Genomic DNA, 21566 nt, shown 5'->3' with positions numbered 1-21566 from the left:
TTTTGCATTGTGTGTCAAAACATAAGTGCTAGCAAGGCAGGCTGAATCCAAGGAGCGTTGCCATTTTCAAGATTCCTCTAAATAATAATTGTGAGGAAACCCAAACAATACAACAGCATGACCTAGAAGATGCTGTTATTTCAGGTATAATAGGCTGTGATGGGTGGAGCAAATATAACGACTGCTTACTTGCATTTCAGTCAGGATTCTGCTGTTCAGAAAGCACATTGAGCCTTCTGGAGACTCTTTAGAATGCAGATACCTTATTTTCCTGGAAATTTCACTGCTCCCAGGTACCACCCATTAGCTTCTCTGGGAATTACAACTCTGAGGTCTCAACTGCCACCTGACTGTAATGCTGCATTCATGATAATGGGAGAAAAGGCGAAGAGGTCCAGTTAGATGTTCCAGTAGCAGAATATCTCATTGTATCTTGAGGCCTTATAGGTAAAGACCAGAATTTTGATTTGTTTCCAGATAAAGTCTTTATTTGGAGTAAAACAATATTAAAGTTCATGCTTCTTGGTTCCAACATGGTCTTGCTCCCTGGTCCCTCATTGAATTATTGTATCCAGCCTAGACAAAGTCATTTCATAAAGGAGACATTAATTTAATGTCAATTATTGTAAATACAAAGTTTTTTGCAAATACAAAGTTGGAAATTGTTGACATGTATGAATGTCTTCATTGTTTGCAGTCTCAAAACATTTGCAAGTGCTGCTCTGTTATACACAATAGCATAGCCAGAACTTCAAACATTACACTGATTCTGGTGATGTTATCTGTAAAAGAAGTCCTTTTTTTTTACTTTTTGCCAATACATATATCATCTTTTCTTGAATGCGCAGGAGGAAAGGAACTGATTCTTGGTATAAAATGATAGTTTCAAATCTATGTTGCAGATTCACCCTGAATAGCCATTAAAGCACCTGAACATCTGCCAGCAGTACTTTAGGGTAGTGTGTGTATGTTGCTATTCTGCACATACAGCATGTGTTGTGTGTGCTCCACTCAGAGCCAGTGTGGTACACTCATAATGGTACACTCATAAACTGGAGAACTGGGTTCACGACTCCGCTCCTCCACATGCAGCTGCTGGGTGACCTTGGGCTAGTCACACTTCTTTGAAGTCTCTCAGCCCCACTCACCTCACAGAGTGTTTGTTGTGAGGGAGGAAGGGAAAGGAGAATGTTAGCCGCTTTCAGACTCCATCGGGTAGTGATAAAGCGGGATATCAAATCCAAACTCTTCTTCTTCTTCTCCAGGTGTCTGAAACACCTAGATGCTGCTAGGGTGGTGAAGGCTATTGTATGGTATGATGAACAAAGTTTTTCTTCCCTTTGGTTCAAATAAGGTGCAGCTCTTGTTAATTTATTTCTCAACTCGCTAGCAGTTTTGTACCTGTACACGTTTAGTACAGTCCCTATTTTGTATTCCAGATATGTTCAATCTTTTCTTGTTATCTTCTGTTGATAATGTATTAACTCAACAAAAGCTCCCTCTCTCATCAAGCACCACTACCTGATCGCAATATTTTTGAGTTCTTATTCTCCAACTCTGTTCTTTATATGCAAGAGTCTCTATAAAGGCTTAAGCCACAGGAATAGTACTAGCAAGTGATCTTATACATATAGTTTTTCCTTAGTGACTGGTGTGAAGGTCTTTGTGAACATGTGTATTTAGGGTTTCTCACATTATCCAAAGGAAATGGAATGCTGTGGTTTGTGAGGGAGGGCGGACAGGGAAGAGATTGTAGTGAAAAGGCACAGAAAATAACTTCAAGTCTGAAATGACACAGAGGAAACAGGCGTGGTCAAATTTTCCAGGAGAGGGTCATCTAGGAAGAAGCAAAGTGACTAGAAAGCAAAATGTGCCTATTGGCATGGGGCAGTCTTCCAAGGGAGTGAATAGAAAATGAGTGCATTGATGTGTTGTCACAATTTAAATAAAAAGTAAGATGGCACCGATTACAATGTCATAAATTTTCTACCCCAGGCATCAAGCTTTTTGCCCTTTAGATATTGTGTAATACAACTTCCAGGGATGATGGATTTTGTAGTCCATAGCATCTGGAGAACACTATGTTAGCTACTCCATTCTTTTGAAGTGTAATATCCTTCCATATGAATGGTTCTATGGAAGCTGATGTTACAAAACCAGAACTTACCACATTGTGAATATTTTTATGAAATCTGGGAAGAGCAAGGATGCCAAGAAACCGCAATCTCCCTATGTGTCAATGGCATGCCAAGTCATTCTGGTGGCCAGCCTCTTGCCAAATAAATCACTGGGTGGCTGTTTTTCATGCTAACTGCTATGTTGAACTGGCTTTCTGAATGAACTATTTTGTTGAATTCATCTGGAGCAGTGGGTGAGTTTGTACTGAACAAGCATTAAGGCAAACCTCTGTTGACTCTGTTGATTCTGCCATTAGTTTGGCAATACTCCAAACACTTGTCAAACTGACTCTTGAAAATGTGTTCTGTGGAAACCTTAGCAGTTGCCATTGCCTAGGCTCATTGTGTCAACTCTCAGTTTTCTGTTGCTGGAATTTATTTTGTCAGATTTCTTTAGTCTAATCCATTAAGAAAACGTGCTTGTCAAAGCTTCTCATCATAGCTTGAGAGAGACACACACACACAGAGAGAGAATAAAATGAGTAATTTACTAAGTTTCTATAAGAAGAGCAGGCATTCTCCATCTTGTCGCCTGCATTCTGTTAGCTAAGTAGTATACATCCCAAATTGGCCAAATTAGGCCCTCATGAAATCTTTGTAATCCCACCGAAGTAATAGGGTTGTACTGTTGTAACTCTCGAGAGGAGGATTTGACATACTATAAATACAAAGTGGCTTAACTACAGGGAGCAATTGAGTAAAAACCTTAGCAAAATAGGAAATGATGCAGGCATAAATGGATGATGATGTGAAAAGATCACTGGGTTGCTATGTCATGATACCCAATAAATGCCATGGAATCAAAGTATCATCTGCATGCAGTGATGTTGAGGCTACCCACTTTAGGACCCTCAGGTTTTTGATAAAGCCACTACTAAGAGCCGGGGGAATCTTCAGAATGGTTGTATGAATCAAGCTGACTTCTAAAGCAGACAGGAGTGCAACCATTAGCCTTGCATCAGATTCCCAAAGAGGAAACTAAATTTTAAGTGATGCTGCCTCTCTGACATGGCTTCTCTATGCCTAAATTCAACGTGCAGCTCCTATTTCTCTGTCCCTAGTAGCTACAACATCTTGACCTGAACCAACATTACCACAGAGAGAAACTTCAGTTGTAATTTAGGATGAAGTGGGGAAGAAACCCTCCGAAACCATTTGCAGAATTTCAGGATGCTCCTTAATTATGGAACCGGAACAAACTACCTCTTCCCTATGGCTCCCAGAAGAGCACACAAAGATAATGGAGCATCACTCAGTTTGTCTCAGCTGGCGCCGAGCAACCTGTGCTCCTCCAGTTGATGTTGGACACCTGCCTGAGCTAGCATGGTTCAATGGTCAGGGATGCTGGGAGCTGGAGTCCTGCAGCATCCAGGTAGCCATAGGTTCCCCACATAATGGCCTAAGACATTGGTGGATTCTCCCTTACTTTGTTGGGAGCTGCTAACCATTCCAGAAGGTAGGGAGTGTACCTGCATTGCTGAGGCAAAGCAGAAAAGGTTTTCTTCCCTCATCTCCCATGCCCACTGGGCAAAAATAATTATGTGGAGAGCCCATGGTTCCATGGTAGCACACATGTTTTTTCATGCAAAGTGCCTAGGTCCAAATCCTTATCATAGGATTAGGGAGCAGTAAAGTGAAAGGCCTGCCTGAAACCCCAGAGAGCTGCTTCCAGGCAGATGAGACAAGTCTATGGACAAATAGTCCAACCTGGTATTAGGCAACTTCCTATGTTCTGGAATTCACGACTGTTCTCAGCCCACCTCTCTCCCCCAGCAGCAGCTCTCCAACTTGATAGAAAGGAAAGTCCAACTTAACAATTTGTGAAAAGGGCTACGGAGTCGGAGCTGATGTTTCAGTACACACCTAGTGACATCCCAAAGGCTGGAGAGAGATTTCTCCCCAAAAAGCAACAGTATAGGCTTTTGTTAGACCAATCGCCTATCCAGTGCCATGCTAAGGTGGCAAAACCATGTTTACAAGCCCATTCACAATAATCAAGGCAGTTGAATTTGTAACATTTTTATCAGTTGAGCAATTTGTGGATGTGGAGAATGGTGAAATATTAGACAGTTCGGTTGTTATTTGCTCCAAAATGGAGAACAGACGAAGTACCAGAGAAGGAGAAATGGAATATGAAGATGTTGGAAAAAGAAGAGTTAGCAGGTCTGACCAGCAGAATAAGACCTCATGAATATAGAACATATAAGGAAGATTGGGAAATACTTGTAATTATTTTAAAAGTTAGTGTAAACAGGTAAGTATGTTAGCAGGATTAGAGTAGATTTGGCAGTGCAAGGTAAATTGAGGTAAAAAGAAGAAAGGTGGGGAAGGTATGGAATATTTAGACTATGCGGAGTAGATGGGAAACTGAACAAACCATGGAAGGAGTGGAAGGGAAGTTGAGACTATTATATTCCGCTCTGGTCAGACCTCACCTGGAATACTGTGTCCAGTTCTGGGCACCATAGTTCAAGAAGGATACTGACAAGCTGGAACGTGTCCAGAGGAGGACAACCAAAATGGTCAAAGGCCTGGAAACGATGCCTTATGAGGAACAGCTTAGGGAGTTGGGTATGTTTAGCCTGGAGAAGAGAAGGTTAAGGGGTGATATGATAGCCATGTTCAAATATATAAAAGGATGTCATATAGAGGAGGGAGAAAGGTTGTTTTCTGCTGCTCCAAAGAAGCAGACACGGAGCAATGGATTCAAACTACAAGAAAGAAAATTCCACCTAAACATTAGGAAGATCTTCCTGACAGTAAGAGCTGTTCGACAGTGGAATTTGCTGCCAAGGAGTGTGGTGGAGTCTCCTTCTTTGGAGGTCTTTAAGCAGAGGCTTGACAGCCATCTGTCAGGAATGCTTTGATGGTGTTTCCTGCTTGGCAGGGGGTTGGACTAGATGGCCCTTGTGGTCTCTTCCAACTCTGTGATTCTATGAATTGTTTGAATAGTTATTGTTTAAACGTGAAATATGTAACAGAAAAGCAAATAAAATTATATATATATATAAAGAGAATGATAGAATAATGAGGCCTTGTAGATTTTTTGAGTATTTTCTGGATATTTTCCCTCCTCCCTATATTTTGGGACTTTCAGAAAAACCTAATGATTGATTCCCTGCCAAGCCATAATACTAATTGCACACTGTTTAATAGATGTCATAAGGAACACTTTCTAAAGCCATACTGTAGTTCTGTATACAACACAAATGCTTGAAGTTTCCAAAATAATGTGGTATATTGGAGCATAAAAATATCTGGTTGTTAGAGGCACAGTAAAAAGCTGAGCTGTGATGTTAAATCACTGGTTGCAACTACTTATAGTACAAGATTAAAATAGGATTTCTGCTTTTTCACAGACATTTCAGCACTATAAGAGCAAACTCCCTCCCTCCCTAAAGCCCTACATCTAACATGCATCTATATTAAAGGAAACATCTATGGAAGAGAAATAAGCTGCACTTTTCACTGCCAGGAGGGACTATGACAATGAAAATTGATGGCAGTATTCCTTAGATATTAAAGTTTCTTGTGCTATGCTACAAGTATATTACATTAGGTAGAAGAGGATGATAAAATGGAATGACTGCAGATGGTACCCACTGAGAAGCAGTCAATACTATTGGAAAGGTATACAACCATTTGATTCAGGATATATGTATATCCACTGCTACTGTTTCCTCTTTAACAGCTGTAACTTTGGAGTTTGGAACATTGCAAGAATGCAGTTTCCCACATGCACAAGATCACACATCCATATATTTAATTATTTTCTTAAACTTAATTTAATTCTTCCCTTCTAAGTCCACAAGCATTAAGTGACTATCCAAGTAAACGTTAAAAAGCATCTGTTAAACATCACTTCAGGTGGAGTGCAATTATGCTTGATTTCACATTCTGAATGAAAAGCCTTTATTTGTTTCGATATGCAGGTGGAAAACATAATTAAATAAATTATTTAAATGACAGTTAAAAATAAGAAACAAAAACAAAACTCTGCACCAGTCAATGGTTTTTACAATCTTAAAAAAACAAACGTGCAGCTTCTTGACTCATCTCACAATGAATATCTCACTGAGCAACCAGTGCCACCCATTGAGAAGGGCAGCTGATGCTTTTTTTTTTTTGGTATGCTTCAGTATACCAAAGTTCTACGTGGTTGTTGAGGTCTCACCTTAAATCACGTCTTCTCTACCTATATTTGAAGACGGCGGTCATATCTCCTCTTAGTCTCCACTTTTCAAAGCTAAGCATACCCATCTCCTTCAACCGTTCCTCGTAAGGCTTGGTTTCCAGATCTTTGATCATCTTGGCTGTCCTCCTCAGCTTGTCAACATCCTTCTTAAACTGTGGTGCCCAGAACTGGACATAGTATTCCAGATGTGGTCTGACCAAGGCAGAATAGAGTTAGTTTGGGCCCAGTTCATCAATCTTTTAAGGTCTTTTTGAATTCTGATTTTGTCTTCTGCAGCATTAGCTCCCTCCCCAAGGTTGGTGTCATCTGCAAATTGATGAGCATCCCCCCACTCCCTTTGTCTGAATCATTATAAAGACAATGAACAACAACAGGCCCAGGACAGAACTCTGCGGCACCCCACTTGTAACTTTTTTTCCAGGATGACAAGGAGCCATTAATGAATGCTCTTTGGGTTTGGTCAGTCACCAGTTACAAATCCACCTAACAGTTACCTGGAAATCACATTTTACCAGCTTCCTCGCAAGAATATCATGAGGGACTTTGTCAAAAGCCTTACTGAAGTCAAGATACACTATGTTCACAGCATCCCCCTGATCCACCAAGCTTGTAACCCCATCAAAAAAGAAATGAGATTCGTCCGGCATGACTTGAGAAACCCATGCTGGGTTTTAGTAATCACAGCATCCTGTTTTAAGTGCCCACAGACCAACTGTTGAGTTATGTATTCTAGGACCTTTCCTGGTTTCGATGTCAAGCTCACTGGTTGGTAGTTACCATATCGACTTAGGCAATATCTTATGGCAGGTGCTTTTTCTCGGTGTAAATAAATATAAAAGAAGTGTTTAGGACTTCAGCCATTACTGATGAAATAATGAAAGGCACATGGTATTTGTGGGTTTTTTTTTTAAGGACTGGCATGATTCCTATCTTTGTATAATTATTTTTCAGTACTTAACAGTACCTTAGAGAACAGCCTTCAACAACTGTCATTAAAATTTATACGTGCTGATATATAATCAATTCAGTGGATGTTCTGACTGGAAAGTTAATTGTGGTATCCTTTCTTATTGGTTGTTTTATTAACTTCGCCTAATAGGCAGCAAGTATAACTTCGTTTGTGGAGTATCGGATGAACAAGTAGAATATTCTGCAACAAACTGTGCTTACTTTTACACTAAAGGTCAATTCTCAAAATACCTGTTCTGTACATACAATCGGTCCATGACAGCTGGAGTCCATGTGATGGGGTGGCCTGGTGGGTTTATTGGTATGTCTCCCCTGTTCATGTATAAAGAGGAGGTAGGAGATGTCTGTTTGTATACACAGAAAGGATGAACCTTGCCTTACCTTGCACTGCACTCCATTGTTTCAAGCGTGGCTCAGATAGAGCTCGGGGACAGCTTCAAGCAATAGACCTCAGCAAGATAAAGGGAATACTCCTTTCCATGCAGAAAATACCTCCCACCTACCCACTTTATATGTGAATGGGGCAGACAGGTACGTAGGCACACATGGCTTGCCCTAATCTGGCCCAGTTTGGCCCTGAGTATTTGTACAAATGGAATGTACAAGCCAAGTCTTGTTGGGTGGTAGGGATGGGTGAATCCATCAGTTTCTGTTTCTTTCCATTTCTCATTTTCCGCATCTTAAGCTTAGTACGCCACATCTGCACCTCAGTTTCTAAGTCATTTTTAAAGATCGTAGGGAAAACAGTTAGCAATTTTGTGTGCATTTCTCTTATTATATGTAGCTTTTCTTAACATAATGCATTTTGTATGTTATCTTTGTTAACACAAGTATTACGTTGCCATAATATGTGGAATTTTGGACATGCTCTTTGGTTGGAGAGCGGCAACACAAAATTTGGAGAGATACGGATTTTGAAGGATAGCTGAGTTTCAGTTAGTATTTTTTGGGGGGAAGTGCAAATTATGTTCATATCAAAATGTGAGCCAAGCAAAATTTCTACTATATCCCTAGTTGGATATACTTAAGATCTCGCAAGCACCTGGCTGTGTTAAAGACAACAGCACGTCCATAAAACCTACGTTTCTACACGCCCTCTGGCACAGATTCAAAGCACATTAAGGTGTCGCATTGAATCTTTGCCACAGGATGCACATCAAATCCCTTTTACTTCTGTGCACAGAGGGAAAGGCACAGGGATGGGAGTACCCTGTTGCTTTTGGTAAACATGAGAAAGGTTGTGTTTTCGTAATGGCACTTGCTGCATGCTGTTGGTGGACAGAGAAGAGCTGGATTAGAAAATGCAGACATGATCACAGTGTACCTTCACAGCATGCTCACTCCTTTCTCTTCCTCTGAAGGAGATTTTTCTTAAAACCCCTGTTAATAGAATCGTAGAACTGTAGAGTTGGAAAGAGACCCCAAGGATCGTCCAGTCCAGTCCTCTGCAATGCAAGCCATGAGGTTAGCAGGTCAGAGGGTTTCTAACCCCTGCATTTTTGAGAGACACATGAACATCACCAACCCACATTGACCCAATAATATGTAGCTGAAATGATGAAATTGCGTTTGAAGTCACATCATTTAGTCAGTGCCTCAACACTAAAACCTATATTCTGGAATGGTTTTCCTGATGCGAATAAAATTTGGCCTCAGTGGTAGTGATTCCTTGCTGGACAGCTCCCCCCATCTTGCTTCTAAGTCTGTGGTGATATTGGCAGGGCTTGGAAGACAGACATATCTAGACCAAACTGACTATAGCCTAGGGGGCAGTTTTACCAGTATCTTCAGGGCCAAATTCCCAAACAGTGGAGTAGCCATTGTATTCCAGGCATCAATCAGCTGTTTCAAAATTATCTGCACTGGGCTGAATAGAAAAGCAAAAGATAATTTGGGTGTAATTCGGAAATGATCAAGAAATGCCCCTTCAGTGCAATTCAGGATGGTTCAAAATGAACACAAATAATAAAAGAAGTACCTTTTCTCATGAAGTACCGCCCCCCCCATCTTGCAGCTTTCCCTGAAATATTATTAACGCTAGGAAAATATTATTTGTACTTCAGAATGCTTTTGTATAAAGATTTTCACACTGATTTGCACACAGTTATCTTAGGAAAGTCCACTCAGTTGAATGTAAACATTGCAAGAGCAAGAAAGTTTTAGTCAGCTTCCATTTGTTTTTACTGGGATTGCACTCAAAATTTTCCATGTGACCAATATGTAATCTCTGTCATTGTCTTTCCTCTTAGCTTTCTTCCCTTGGTCATCACAGTGGGACTGAAGTTGTGGAAAGAGAGCATGTGTCTGAAGCAATTTCTTCCCAGCCACCTCTGTTTTTTCTCATGTCACATCTGCCCTATAAATTACAGCTTCCCGTTCCATTTAATTTGAGCTCCAAGTTTCTCCTTCCTTCCTTCCTTCCTTCCTTCCTTCCTTCCTTCCTTCGTTTCTTGGCGTGCATTCATGTCCTTGTTGCAGACCGTTATCCATTTTAATCCACTCTGCATTTTGCTTATCCAACTGTTGTCCTGCTCTTGTTTAAGACAGACAAAGTTCTTGCCTAGCTTCTTTGCCGGTGTGTTCTTTAAGCCTTCTGTGGAACTGCAGACCTCAATTTACCAGCTCCCACTGGGCTGCCTGGGTTTGCTAAATCCCATTTTAGCTACCTTGATTCATTGTTTCTGTCTGAGCCTTATCACCCTTTCCCTACAAGCAAATATGAGTCAGCAAGACTGTTCTTTGTTCTACCTATGCCTGTTCCTCTGTTTCTGTTTTCAGTTTTAATACAAAAGAAAATCACTTCTCCTCTTGGTTCCTCCAGAGCTTTTTTGAGGTTTTGGAACTCATGTTAATTCGTTTATTCTGTTCTGGCAAAACACTGCTGCAAATCATCACTTGATTTCTCCTTCTTTTTCAGGGGGGGGGGTTGAGCAAAATAAAAATGAGCTACATCAATATAAGCTTACAAATGTTAAAAGCAGAAGAAAGCTAACATACCTTTTTATTTGTTCTGCTTATTCCTTCATTCTTCTAAATCTGTGTTCTGCCTGTTCCTCTCAAACAATTCCTTCACACTGTAAACAAGCTTTTTTCTTGCCATAGATGATGGGTGGTGGTTCTTTTGTCTTGGGGGCATATTACTGTTCTGATGGCATCTTGGCCGATGAGGGAAGTAATAATGGAATGGAAGGACTTGCCTGGCTCTCCTACAACACCCTACTGTAGAGATCAGCCGCAGGGGGTCACAGGGTCAAATCCAGCCAACAAAAGCTTTCTGCATATCCTTCAGGGGCTGCTGCTTAGAAATCCAGAAATTAAAAGATGTAGAAGGAGTGGCATATGTGCTAAAAGGATCTGTGGGTGCAAAGAAGAGCCAGATGCAGAGTTATGGATTTAAAATCAGCCACAACTTTTATTGAAATACGCTGCAACTTGCAGAATGGAATAAAACTTTAAAGACATGCAAATATTGCAATAGCAAAATGTGGGAAAGAGCCCTGCACTCTTTGGGCCAGGGGCCATCTCAGTTCATATTTCTCTGAAGTTTGGAGATCAGTTTTTGTACAAATAAATACATAAAAACCCATATTTTATGGTCAGATTTGCACAGCAATTCATATTTTATGGTGGGAAATACATTAAAAGGCACAGAAAAATGTGTGTGTTTGTGGGGGATGATGTATATGAAATGCATAAAAATATTGAACATTCACATGTATGTTTATGCTGGGTCGTTTTTTAAAAAAAGTTTGTGTGGCAGAATGACAGAACAGATCTGTGACTAAGAGAATACAGAAGTGACACCGGAGAAAAATAGGCTGATCTGTCCATTCCTGCACAGGATGTGTAGTGAGCCCCTATCCTAGAATGGGCTTCACCTGGTTCTGTGCCATTCAGGTGCAGCCTCAAAGTCACCTTATGGTGAATTACATGTTTTGTGAGCCTGTAAGCCTTTGAATTAAGCCTCATCCAAGTGATAATGTGCTGTTAGCTTACACAGTGACGTATCATTGCAAATGACGCATTTGGAGGTGTGTGTCATACATACAGATGTAATTGATCCTCCCTTTGACACAAAGGTTTAAAAAAGAAATCATTCTTTCTCAGGAGCTTTTCTGGCACTGAGTGAAAAAGGAAGGAAATGGGGGGGGGGCTGAATGTGAATAGCTGTATGTAACATGACCTTCCTTGATTACATGGAAGGCATCTCTTTCTAAGATGCTTGTTCTGGCTGCCTGAGGGTGTGTGTGTGTGTGTGTGTGTGTTAGAATTATATTGTTGTTTGAATCTCTTGTCATGAGGAAAGATTCGTAGTTTGCCTCTTTCAAAGAGTCATTTTTCATATAGACAGAGATATCCAAATGCTTTTACAGTCAATACTATAAATCACATTGCTTTCAACTGAGATAGGATTACACCCTCTGCATCACAGATACTGCTGAATTCCAATTTGTTAAAAATGTCTGGCTAGATTCTGGATGTCTGGCAAAAAGTAACATATTTGCAAACAACTTCCCCCTCTAAAAACCATGCCTGTTTTTCTATTGATCATTTTTGGATGAATTGGAAACACATGCTCACACCCACATACATGCAGATCTGTGCTGCCCAACAGTTGCCCCTACTTAGCATAAGTTTCTCCCAAAAGAAAGACAGTTTCTCTCTCCAGTATCATTTGGTGGTAGCATTCCTATCCCCCATTCCCAAAGGGCCAGTGTAGATGCAACATTATGGGAATTATGGTGCCTAGTTTTTTTTTTTACATAAATAACAGCCTGAGTGGGAAAAGCCTTGAGTAGATGTGGAGCCATTGGGAGTGGTCCCCTGCCCCATCAAAAATACCCTCTCCAAATCTTCAGTTTGCATTTCAATGGAAGTCTTCTAAAGAACCAGTGTGGTGTAGTGGTTAGTGTGCTAAACTAGGACCTGTGAGAACCGGATTCAAATCCCCATCCAGTTATGAATCTCCCTGGGTGACCTTGGGACAGTCACTGATTCACAGCCTAACCTACCTCCAAGGTAGGGAGGATAAAATTGGGGACGACGACTATGTATGCCATCTTGAGCACCTTGGAGGATATGAATGCAAGAAAGAATAAAGACATAATAACAATAACAATAATAGGCATAAATGGGTGCCAGGGAGGGCAAATGGATTTAGGGCAATTCCTTTGCTTTGGATTACTTTCATTTGGCCTCATAGCCAAATACCTTCATTATCTCATTGCCAAATCTACTTGCTGCATGACAACATTACACCAATGCAGCAGCCCAGTCTTCTTGTGAACAGACATGGACGATGTATATTTTGTGGGGAGATTCTGACCTAGAAAGGTGCCTTATATCAGGTCAGAGTATTTTTGATTCTATAATCCTCCAGCCCAATGTCGTCATCTCTGACTAGCACTGGCTTTCCATAGTTGGAGGTAAAGAGGGTCTTCTCCACCACTTCTCCCTATTCCTGTTAGCCAGAGTTGCTGGAAACTGAACGTGTGATGGTCTGCTTTCTTTGTTCAGGGGATGTTTCTCTTCCTAAAGAAGCCCAAATTCATTACTGTTGAATGTTTTGGGGCTATTACCCCCACAGAGAATGATGAAGGAAGAGGAGTAGGACAAATCTGGCCAAGAAGAGCAGCAGGAGACAGCTGTCCCCAGTAGTTGCAGAAACCTTCATACTCCCATGACAAGAGAGCCTTAAATTAGATCAGTAAGCAGTGATGGTGCTTTCAGAACTGACCTGAGATCACAGCCCCACACTGTAATCTGACATGAAAGTTAACAGCAGAAACTTGCATTCAAAAGAAAAAGTTAATGCCAGCAGGTGCAATTTGATGACGACCTTTACTTATTACTTTAGTCATTGCACAAATATCAGAAGAGAATGACTCAAACTAGACTGGCCAGGGTTATTCGTACATAGGTAGCATCCTGTTTGGACTGCAGTAATGCATTCTTTGTGGGGCACTTGGATAGGATAGGTTTATCGCTTCCCTCCCCAGCCATAGTCTACTATAAAACTGGCCCTCCTGCATATTAAAATTTCCTTCCCCTCCATGTGTGACACAGTCTTGATGAAGTTCAGGTAAAGAAAAAATGAGACATAGCTACCCACTGTACATTATACACTTTGTGTAGTTTGACCCTGAATCCAAGTACAAAATATCCAGCATTCAAAGATATCCTGTTAAAATCTGTTTTACATTGTTTATATCCTACATGATAATAGAGGAATGTAGATGAGGACGGGGCCCAAAACTTCATAATCTCCTAGCATGTTTGTTTACATCCTAAAGGTAAAGAGACCCCTGACCATTAGGTCCAGTCGTGTCCGACTCTGGGGTTGCGGCGCTCACCTTGCGTTACTGGCCGAGGGAGCCGGTGTACAGCTTCCGGGTCATGTGGCCAGCATGACTAAGCCACTTCTGGCGAACCAGAGCAGAGCACGGAAACGCTGTTTACCTTCCCGACGGAGCGGTACCTATTTATCTACTTGCACTTTTGACGTGCTTTCGAACTGCTAGGTTGGCAGGAGCAGGACCGAGCAACGGGAGCTCACCCCGTCGCGGGGATTTGAACCGCCAACCTTCTGATCAGCAAGCCCTAGGCTCTGTGGTTTAACCTATAGCGCCACCCGCATCCCTGTTTACATCCTACAATGCCCTAAAAAGAGGAGAACAACAACAACAACAAAACTCATCATACTGTCTTGGGTACTTAAAGCTGAAACACGTGATTTCAATAAGAAGCCATAAAAATATTAGTTTAAAGCATATCTGAAAAGAAAGAACGCCTGGCAGACTTGCACATTATCTGAGAATGAGCCACTCAGACCCTGTATTTCAATTTCAGTAGTATTCCTCTGAACAATCCTACTCATCTTGCTGTGTCCTTATGGCAAGCTTATACCATAATGATTTCTGAGGAAGATAAGGAAAGTTTCTCTCAATGCAATATTAAATATGTACTTGTAGAAATATCCGCTGAGAACCTTGAAGTTTAAAAACTGATTTTTTATTGAAGGTGTACATTGAAATGTTAATGGGGTTGCTCCTATCCTGGCTAAACGGAATCTTACAATCAGAAAACTCCTGAGGCTAACCTTGAGTTGAAGAGACAGGTAACTGAGATTGAGAAGAATATGTAACCGCCATGAGCTATCAAATGGTAGAAATGGCACACAGGTTGACTGATTCCATCTTGGACAGAATTCCCATTCTATTAAGAGCTGTGTAACATAGGCAAGAGATTCTGATTACTTTTCTAAGGGATGGTGGGGTGGGGTGGGGTGGGGTGATGAATCATTGTCACCCTCATCATATGCCTCTTAAAAATCTCAATCCCGGTTTGATGATATTGCTGTTGTTGTTCAGCCTTTATTTCCTTGGTGCAAAAATATTCTGATGTAGTATTAAGGCTGCCATGAGGAATTGTTAATGCATAATTTATAGTCGCAATTAAAAAGCATTTTTAACCAAGTGTCACAACACGGTGACAAGTAAATTAGACTGTGATTTACAGTAACAGTGCCTTGCAACTTGATTTAGTGTCACTCTGGAGAAACTGACAAACAGCCCCCATAGAGCAAGACAGTGGCTTCAGTAAAGAATGAATTCATTTCCCAAGCGCTAGCAGGTTTGAAAGATAGTTTGCGTGTGCCGGTGGAGTAATGATTAATAATTTGGTTTTATAAAATGCCAAGTGAAAGAATAGCTGCACTTTTTTTAATCACCCAGGAATATTCAGGTGAAGTGCAGCAGTGATGGATAACTCTTACTGTTGTAAAAAGGAGGGCTGCTTTGAGTTTGCAAAACGAGAAGAAAAGAAGTGCATGTCTGACTTACTATCTGATTTACGTCCAAAAGCTATGATTAAGAGGCTGAAAAGGTCAAAGTATGGAAACAGAGATGGCATTAGAAGAAAGGTTGTTAAAACTGATTTGTCAAGAATATGGGAAATTTTTACCCAGGAATGGTGGCAAGGTGGCTTCATAGTGACACCAATGGTATACCGACCAGACGGAATGAGAGCTTGTTCTGTGTCAGTTTTACAAGACATTGCCTTTCTGTTGCCCTTTCTCTAGGGCCATAATGGTATTAGAGAACATTATTAAAATGTCTTAAAGCATCCCTTTTGAAAGGTTCTGTGTTGCTGGTCCCTTTAATTTCTCTCCAATACAAAAAGACCCTCAGACATAGATAGCAGCAACTAAGGTCAGAATCATTATGTTTCTGGTTACGTTGCACTCTGATCATAGCACATTTATTTATACAGACATAGACCCACTATAAAATACAACTGGAGTTACAGAACCCAAACAGCATGGACTGTTCATATGGCATGCAATACATTGCACTTTATATCCATCCAAAACTCACTCTGGGGGTCATCTAAAAAGCCAACTCTTCTTGCAATATGCTAGCCCTTTCCTTTCATGCAAAATTCTAACGTAACACCCATTGGTTTACCAAGTACATGCTTTTCACTCATTTGTTGATTCAAAGAAGATGAAAGAGATAGGATGGGTAATGGAGTCACAATTCTGCTACAGTCTGTATTACTACCAATATTAGGGAGTAATTAAGCATTTCTGCAGAATACTGCAGGCCAGGGAATTTCCACTCCTCTTTCTATCCCAAATGAAATGTCCTCCTTAGTTTCTGTTCTAATGTGTGCATGCACGCACACAGTCCTAATTAAAATACAGCGGAACCTCGGTTCCAGAACGTCTCCGTTGTCATATGTTTCGGTTCTCAAATGCCAAAAACCCGGAAGTAAATGCTTTCGTTTTCTAACGTTTTTCAGAACCTGAATGTGCGACATGGCTTCCGCTGAGTGCAAGAAGCTCTTGCAACCAACGGGAAGCCATCCCTCAGTTTTCTAATGTTTTGGAAGCCAAACGGGCTTCCAGAACGGATTTCATTCAAGAACCGAGGTACCACTGTATATGCTTTCTTGTACATAGAAGTAAATGTAAGCGTTTCTTGGACTGTAAACATTACACTTTTTGTCTTCCTAATTCACTATTTTTTTTGCATCCTTGTAAGCGAAGAAGTCCTTTTGTCCAATGCTAGTCCCAAAGACAAGGACTTTTACCTCTCTTTCATCTTCTCTTTCTCCCTCATCACTATGAAGGAAATTAGAAAAGACTCCCAAATCTACTGCACTTTGGTTCTTCTCAATGGTCATGCTTTTCCTGGCTCGTCATTGCTTCTTCATCTTTAACTTCCAAATGTCAAAGCAGCACTTAGATACTGTGAGTAGAATAGTATTTGTGGACTGTTGTCTGTTAAAATATTGTCCCAGGCAGTCAATGGTACACACCACTGAATTATGGCATGATTTCATCATCCTTGAATGTTCCTGAGCTTTACCAACTGTAGGAAGACATGTGGCTGTTAGGTAGACATTCCCAGTGTCAGCAAGAAACCCTGTCTAGTATTCAGAATATGCAGGTGCAGCCTATGCTGTATGCATTATGTTTTCAGTATTATGTTGTGTAATGCAAGCCACTCTGTATCGGCAACTTGCTGTGTCAATAGTCAAGGTTTCATTTTGGTCAATGTACCCTGTCTTAAATACTTGCTGGGCCAGAGTCTTCCAATTTATCAAGATGAAGCTATGCATAAAAATGTTGAATGAGAACCTCTGAAATTGTGCCTAATTACTTTTCTCTTTGACATCCAGATTCATTATATTTGCCATACAACATAAATTTGGTTGGCAGCAGGAATATGGTCGATCCAAAAAGAATGCCATAGATTAACAGTAATTGGATACCACCTGGTTATCATTAAATACCAGTGTGTCTGCTTAAGAGTATTAATCCAGTGTTTTAATTCAGAGGCAGGCATGTTGCTTACTCTCATTTTAAATATTGCTTTTATCATTGGAGTCAAGTCCTGCCTCATTAAAAAATCTCTTGTCACCATTCTTGGAAATAAACAAAACAGATTTTGTTTTGAAAATGTTGACCATACACACACAGCAGGAAAGTGCCTCATAGCAAATGATCACAAGGTTCATTTATAGTTAAAGAAGGAGAAATAAATCAGCAGAATCTACAGCTATCTTGGCTTACATTTGTTGCAGGGAGACATGCATTTACAATATTGCATTTCACTGAGTGGAAGAGTCATTTCATTAGGGTTAGGCTTGGGCAAATCTGTCTGCTTTTGGTTTGTGTTAGTTTCACTTGTGTAAATCTATAAATATATTCTGTCTCATTTCCTCATCAATTTGCACGCATACTAACTGCACAAAAATACAGATTGTTTTCATTGTATATTTCACAAAGCATGCATTTTTGTATGATTTCTGCCTAAAATATTCATTTTTGTATGCATGTTAACCCAAACCTAGAACCCCCTACTAGGTTGCAATCCTATTTTCACTTAACCTGGGATAAGGCCCCCTAAACTCAGTTGACCTTACATGTGCTTAGAATTGTGATATAAAGTTGTATCCTTGAGTTCTTACAGTATGCTAGTTTGCATTTGCTTTTTCAAAAGTCACATTTTGTTTCTCACAACCCAGCAGTAGAATTTTTCAAGGTTATTTTGAATTTTAATCTTCTCCTGTATGTTGTTAGCTATGAAATATTCATATTACCCTAATTTGTTTTGAACATTTACCTGGTTGCAAATGTGAAAATGTTGCTGCATGACAGTTTTGGTTTTCATTTAATTGTTTAATGAGAAAAAAGCTTTCAGCAAGTCTTAAAGTTGGAAGTGCCTTGTTTCCACTTTCCATTAATCTCTACATCTAGTGATGTGAGGTATGAATGACTTCTGGCTCAGAATTTGGATGTGGATGCTGAAACTTCCAATTAAGAATCCTAGCTAGCATAGACTTCTCCAAGCATAAGTATTGTTGGCTGAACAGCTGAAGTTTGCCTGTTCCATGGGAAAGTTCTCATTGATGCTTCATGTTACTAAGACTGTTTTTTGCTAGCTGCAAGTACTTTGTCTTGTTTATGAAAGGGCAAACCTATTAAGATCCAGTCCATCTGACTGCTCAGATGGGATAAGTCCATCCCGTCCTGTTTCTGGTTGTTTTTCAATGGAAACTTCTTTAGAAATCTGCCTGGAAACAGAAACACCTTTTAAAAATATATACTTAAGAGGTGGTCCAAGGGTTATGCACTGCCCTATTCCCCCCTCCACTTTAAAACTTCTAAAATAGGGTATCCAGCTGCCCACAGCCTGAGGAGCTAGCATAGGAGTCTCTTTCCCAACACATGCTTTGAATGGTCATAGAGCAAGTCCCACTGGGAACTACTCAATGAGGTTCTGCCATCCCAGGGGGAGTCATATAGAAAAAAGGATAGTCAGAAATGAACACATACAATTCCATTATTCCAAGGCCATTAGAAGCTGAGCACAATCCTTCTCCAATTTCTCTGTCTCTGTGACTGGGCTCAAGGCATCACATCTCCCAGTTCCTCCCCCTCCCCCTCTTTCACAGTTTCTCAAATTTAGCAGGCCAGGTTCTGGGCAAGCAGAAGGTTATTCAAAACGATTCCATGTTGATTATGTTACAGTAACCCATCCTGGGACCTTTCAAAGAAGGTCAGGTAATAATCATAGCATAAGTCTGGAAAATGTAGGATTTGTTTTTAAAATTTCTTCTGACCCCCTTGACTAGGAGGAATAACAAGCTACATCTGACTTGAGTTAAACTGATGAGTCAATACTTCTGGAGATTATTCAGAGCCTACTTTGATGTCCCTTGGAAGTGTCTAACTCCGAGATTTTGGGAATCTGAACATAGAGAGAAAACTTCATTTCAGAAAGTTAGAAACATAAGGTGCATTCTGATGTGGGGAATATTGTGGTAGTTTTCTTGATTGCTAGGTCTTCTTCCCCATTTTCTCATGTTCCTTTCACACTGCAGTACCCTTTGAAGTGTGGCTTTTTTACTGATACATTGGCATGTTGCGCTAAGTGTCATTGTGACACAACAACAGCATTGAGCAATGTTCCTACTCCCCCACACTTTCTGCACATGTATGTGTCTGTTCCCCCATGATTCCTCCTGTGAAAATAACAGAAAAGAGCTGTATTTCTGTTGCCCCCAATTTTGTCACATTACTTCCACAATTTTCAGGCTTAAAGGGGGCTGAATGTGGATTTTTTTTTCTGGAATAAGATAACATGGAAATGAGCACTAAATAGGCTATACAATCTGTTCCATTAGTCTCCCAGAAACTGTGTGAAAGATCAGTTATAATGTGGAAAGTAACTATCAGGGAAACACTGTGGAAATGGTATAAACTGCCGTGTGAATGCAGCCTTAGTTTTATATGTTCAGAAAATGGGAAAGAAATTACCCTGGCAGACAATAAGAGTGTTAACACTGGAGATTCCTTCCAAATTCTGGAGAGTTCTTGGAGAAAGGCTGAGATATTTCATAGAATTTCCCAAAAGCTGAGGTTCCATTCCATTTCAAACATCTCTATGTTTATAAACTGGTGAAGTGCAAATTTTGATTTTAGCCACTAATATTTTGAGGGGTGGTTACATACTGGAATATTCTTTTTCATTACATATAGTCCTTCATAAACTGTCCTTCATAAACAGTCCACAAAATATGTATTCCTCTGGTCTGCCAAACATGTCCAGTTCTTTGTTGAATCTTTCCAAAGATCTGGTCTCTTCCAATATGATTTCCGCAATCCACTGCACTGTGTATGGAAATGTAATTTTCTTTTTATCAGTTCTTCATTTCCCTTCCCCCCCCTTGTTGTGGTCTGCCTTCTCAACGCCATTCATTATTTGATATAGTTTTGATCACATTCTCATCTCTTTTCTAAAATAAACAACTCCAATCTTTTCAATCTCTCCTTAGGAACAAATCTGCTTTTGACTTGCAGACTTTGCAATCTTAGGGAAATGAAAGGGTCTTAAAAAAAATACTCCCGTCACATTCATAAAAAGGACTTTAGCTTTGAATGCTCTGTAATTGCTTGTTTACAGATTTTTCTCACACCAAGGAAGCAGAGAATCAACTCCCCATTTCTGTAAACCACAGGCACAAAATCAGAAAACAAAAGAAGGAAGGTGTCAGCCTGGAGTAGCCAGGAACATCTACATTCCACACGTAGTGGGCCACAAATTAAACCAAGATAGAGAAGGTGGCCTCAGTGGTTTTATTACAAATATCATTTTCCAAGTACTAGTATGCTAATAACAAATATTCAGTCTGGCCATCATCTTTCTGCACCAGCTATTTTACACATAAAAGCAAGTAGAAGCAAAAAGGAAACAAAATGCAAATGTTGATAAAAATATGCAAGACATTGATCGTGTATGGCTTTTGGTGCTGTGACTGCTCCTTCATAGGAACTAACCTGATGGTGTTTCAAGGGTACATCTAAGCAGGCAAGTTCAATTTCATTTTCCATTAGGCCTCCCTTGAATACAATTGTGCTTGTCCAGTATACCCACCCCAATAATTTGATGCTGTAAGACAGAAGAAGAGTGTACTTTTCAACAGCACCGTGAAATAATTGGATTCAGTCTCTGCAATAATAAAAATTACATAGCAGACCATATTAGAAAGATTTCTATGGTGAATTTAGTCAGAGAAAAGGCTTTTATTATGAGGGATGATAAAGTAGGATGGTAATGAACTATGAGTGTAGGCTGCATTCAGATGGCACTTTATTCCATCTTCCCGACATTTCCTTGTTGATTTTCATGTTTTATGTGATGTTTCAAATGATATAAAATCAGTTCTGGATATCTAGTGGAATCTGGCACACATTTATTACTAACTTCTGTGTTAATTGTTTCCAGAAAAATTATGTTGCAACTCTGTTAACCCAGAAAATGGGTGCAGTTTGGTGGTGTAATTTTATGTGATGAAATGTGGGGCAGTATCCCAGCATCAAGTTCTTTCCCACTATTTAAAATTTAGCATGAAATGGTGGTGTATCGATCAGAAAGTTACAGTTCCATAACACAGCAGGTACTGCAGTGTAAAATGAATGTTAGAAATAGGAACAGTAGCAGTAGCTTTATAAACAATAAAACTAATGCAGCCCAAGTTTGACATGTTCTTATGGTACATTAGGGATTATTACATTAGTTTTCCTGATTATAATGTTAGTACTTCTATGCTGGATTCTAAGTTCCTTTTACTCGTGTCATCGTGTCCTGTTAAAAAATTTAATGGTGGGAAAGAACTTGATGCTGGAATGCCACTTGAAATTTCATCATGTGAAA

The 21566-nt window shown here is 40.1% G+C and overlaps 1 protein-coding gene across 3 annotated transcripts in view; it reads left to right on the top strand.

Annotated features, from left to right (window-relative positions):
- The window catches only part of GALNTL6 (polypeptide N-acetylgalactosaminyltransferase like 6), a 460100-nt gene that overhangs the window by 31316 nt on the left and 407218 nt on the right, over positions 1-21566 (top strand). The gene's annotated exons all lie outside the window — the stretch shown is intronic.

This window comes from Lacerta agilis, chromosome 9, assembly GCF_009819535.1.
Source record: "Lacerta agilis isolate rLacAgi1 chromosome 9, rLacAgi1.pri, whole genome shotgun sequence".
Classification (NCBI taxonomy): Eukaryota; Metazoa; Chordata; class Lepidosauria; order Squamata; family Lacertidae; genus Lacerta; species Lacerta agilis.
The sequence above is the reverse complement of the archived record's forward strand: the minus strand, read 5'-3'. Positions and strand labels throughout refer to the sequence as shown.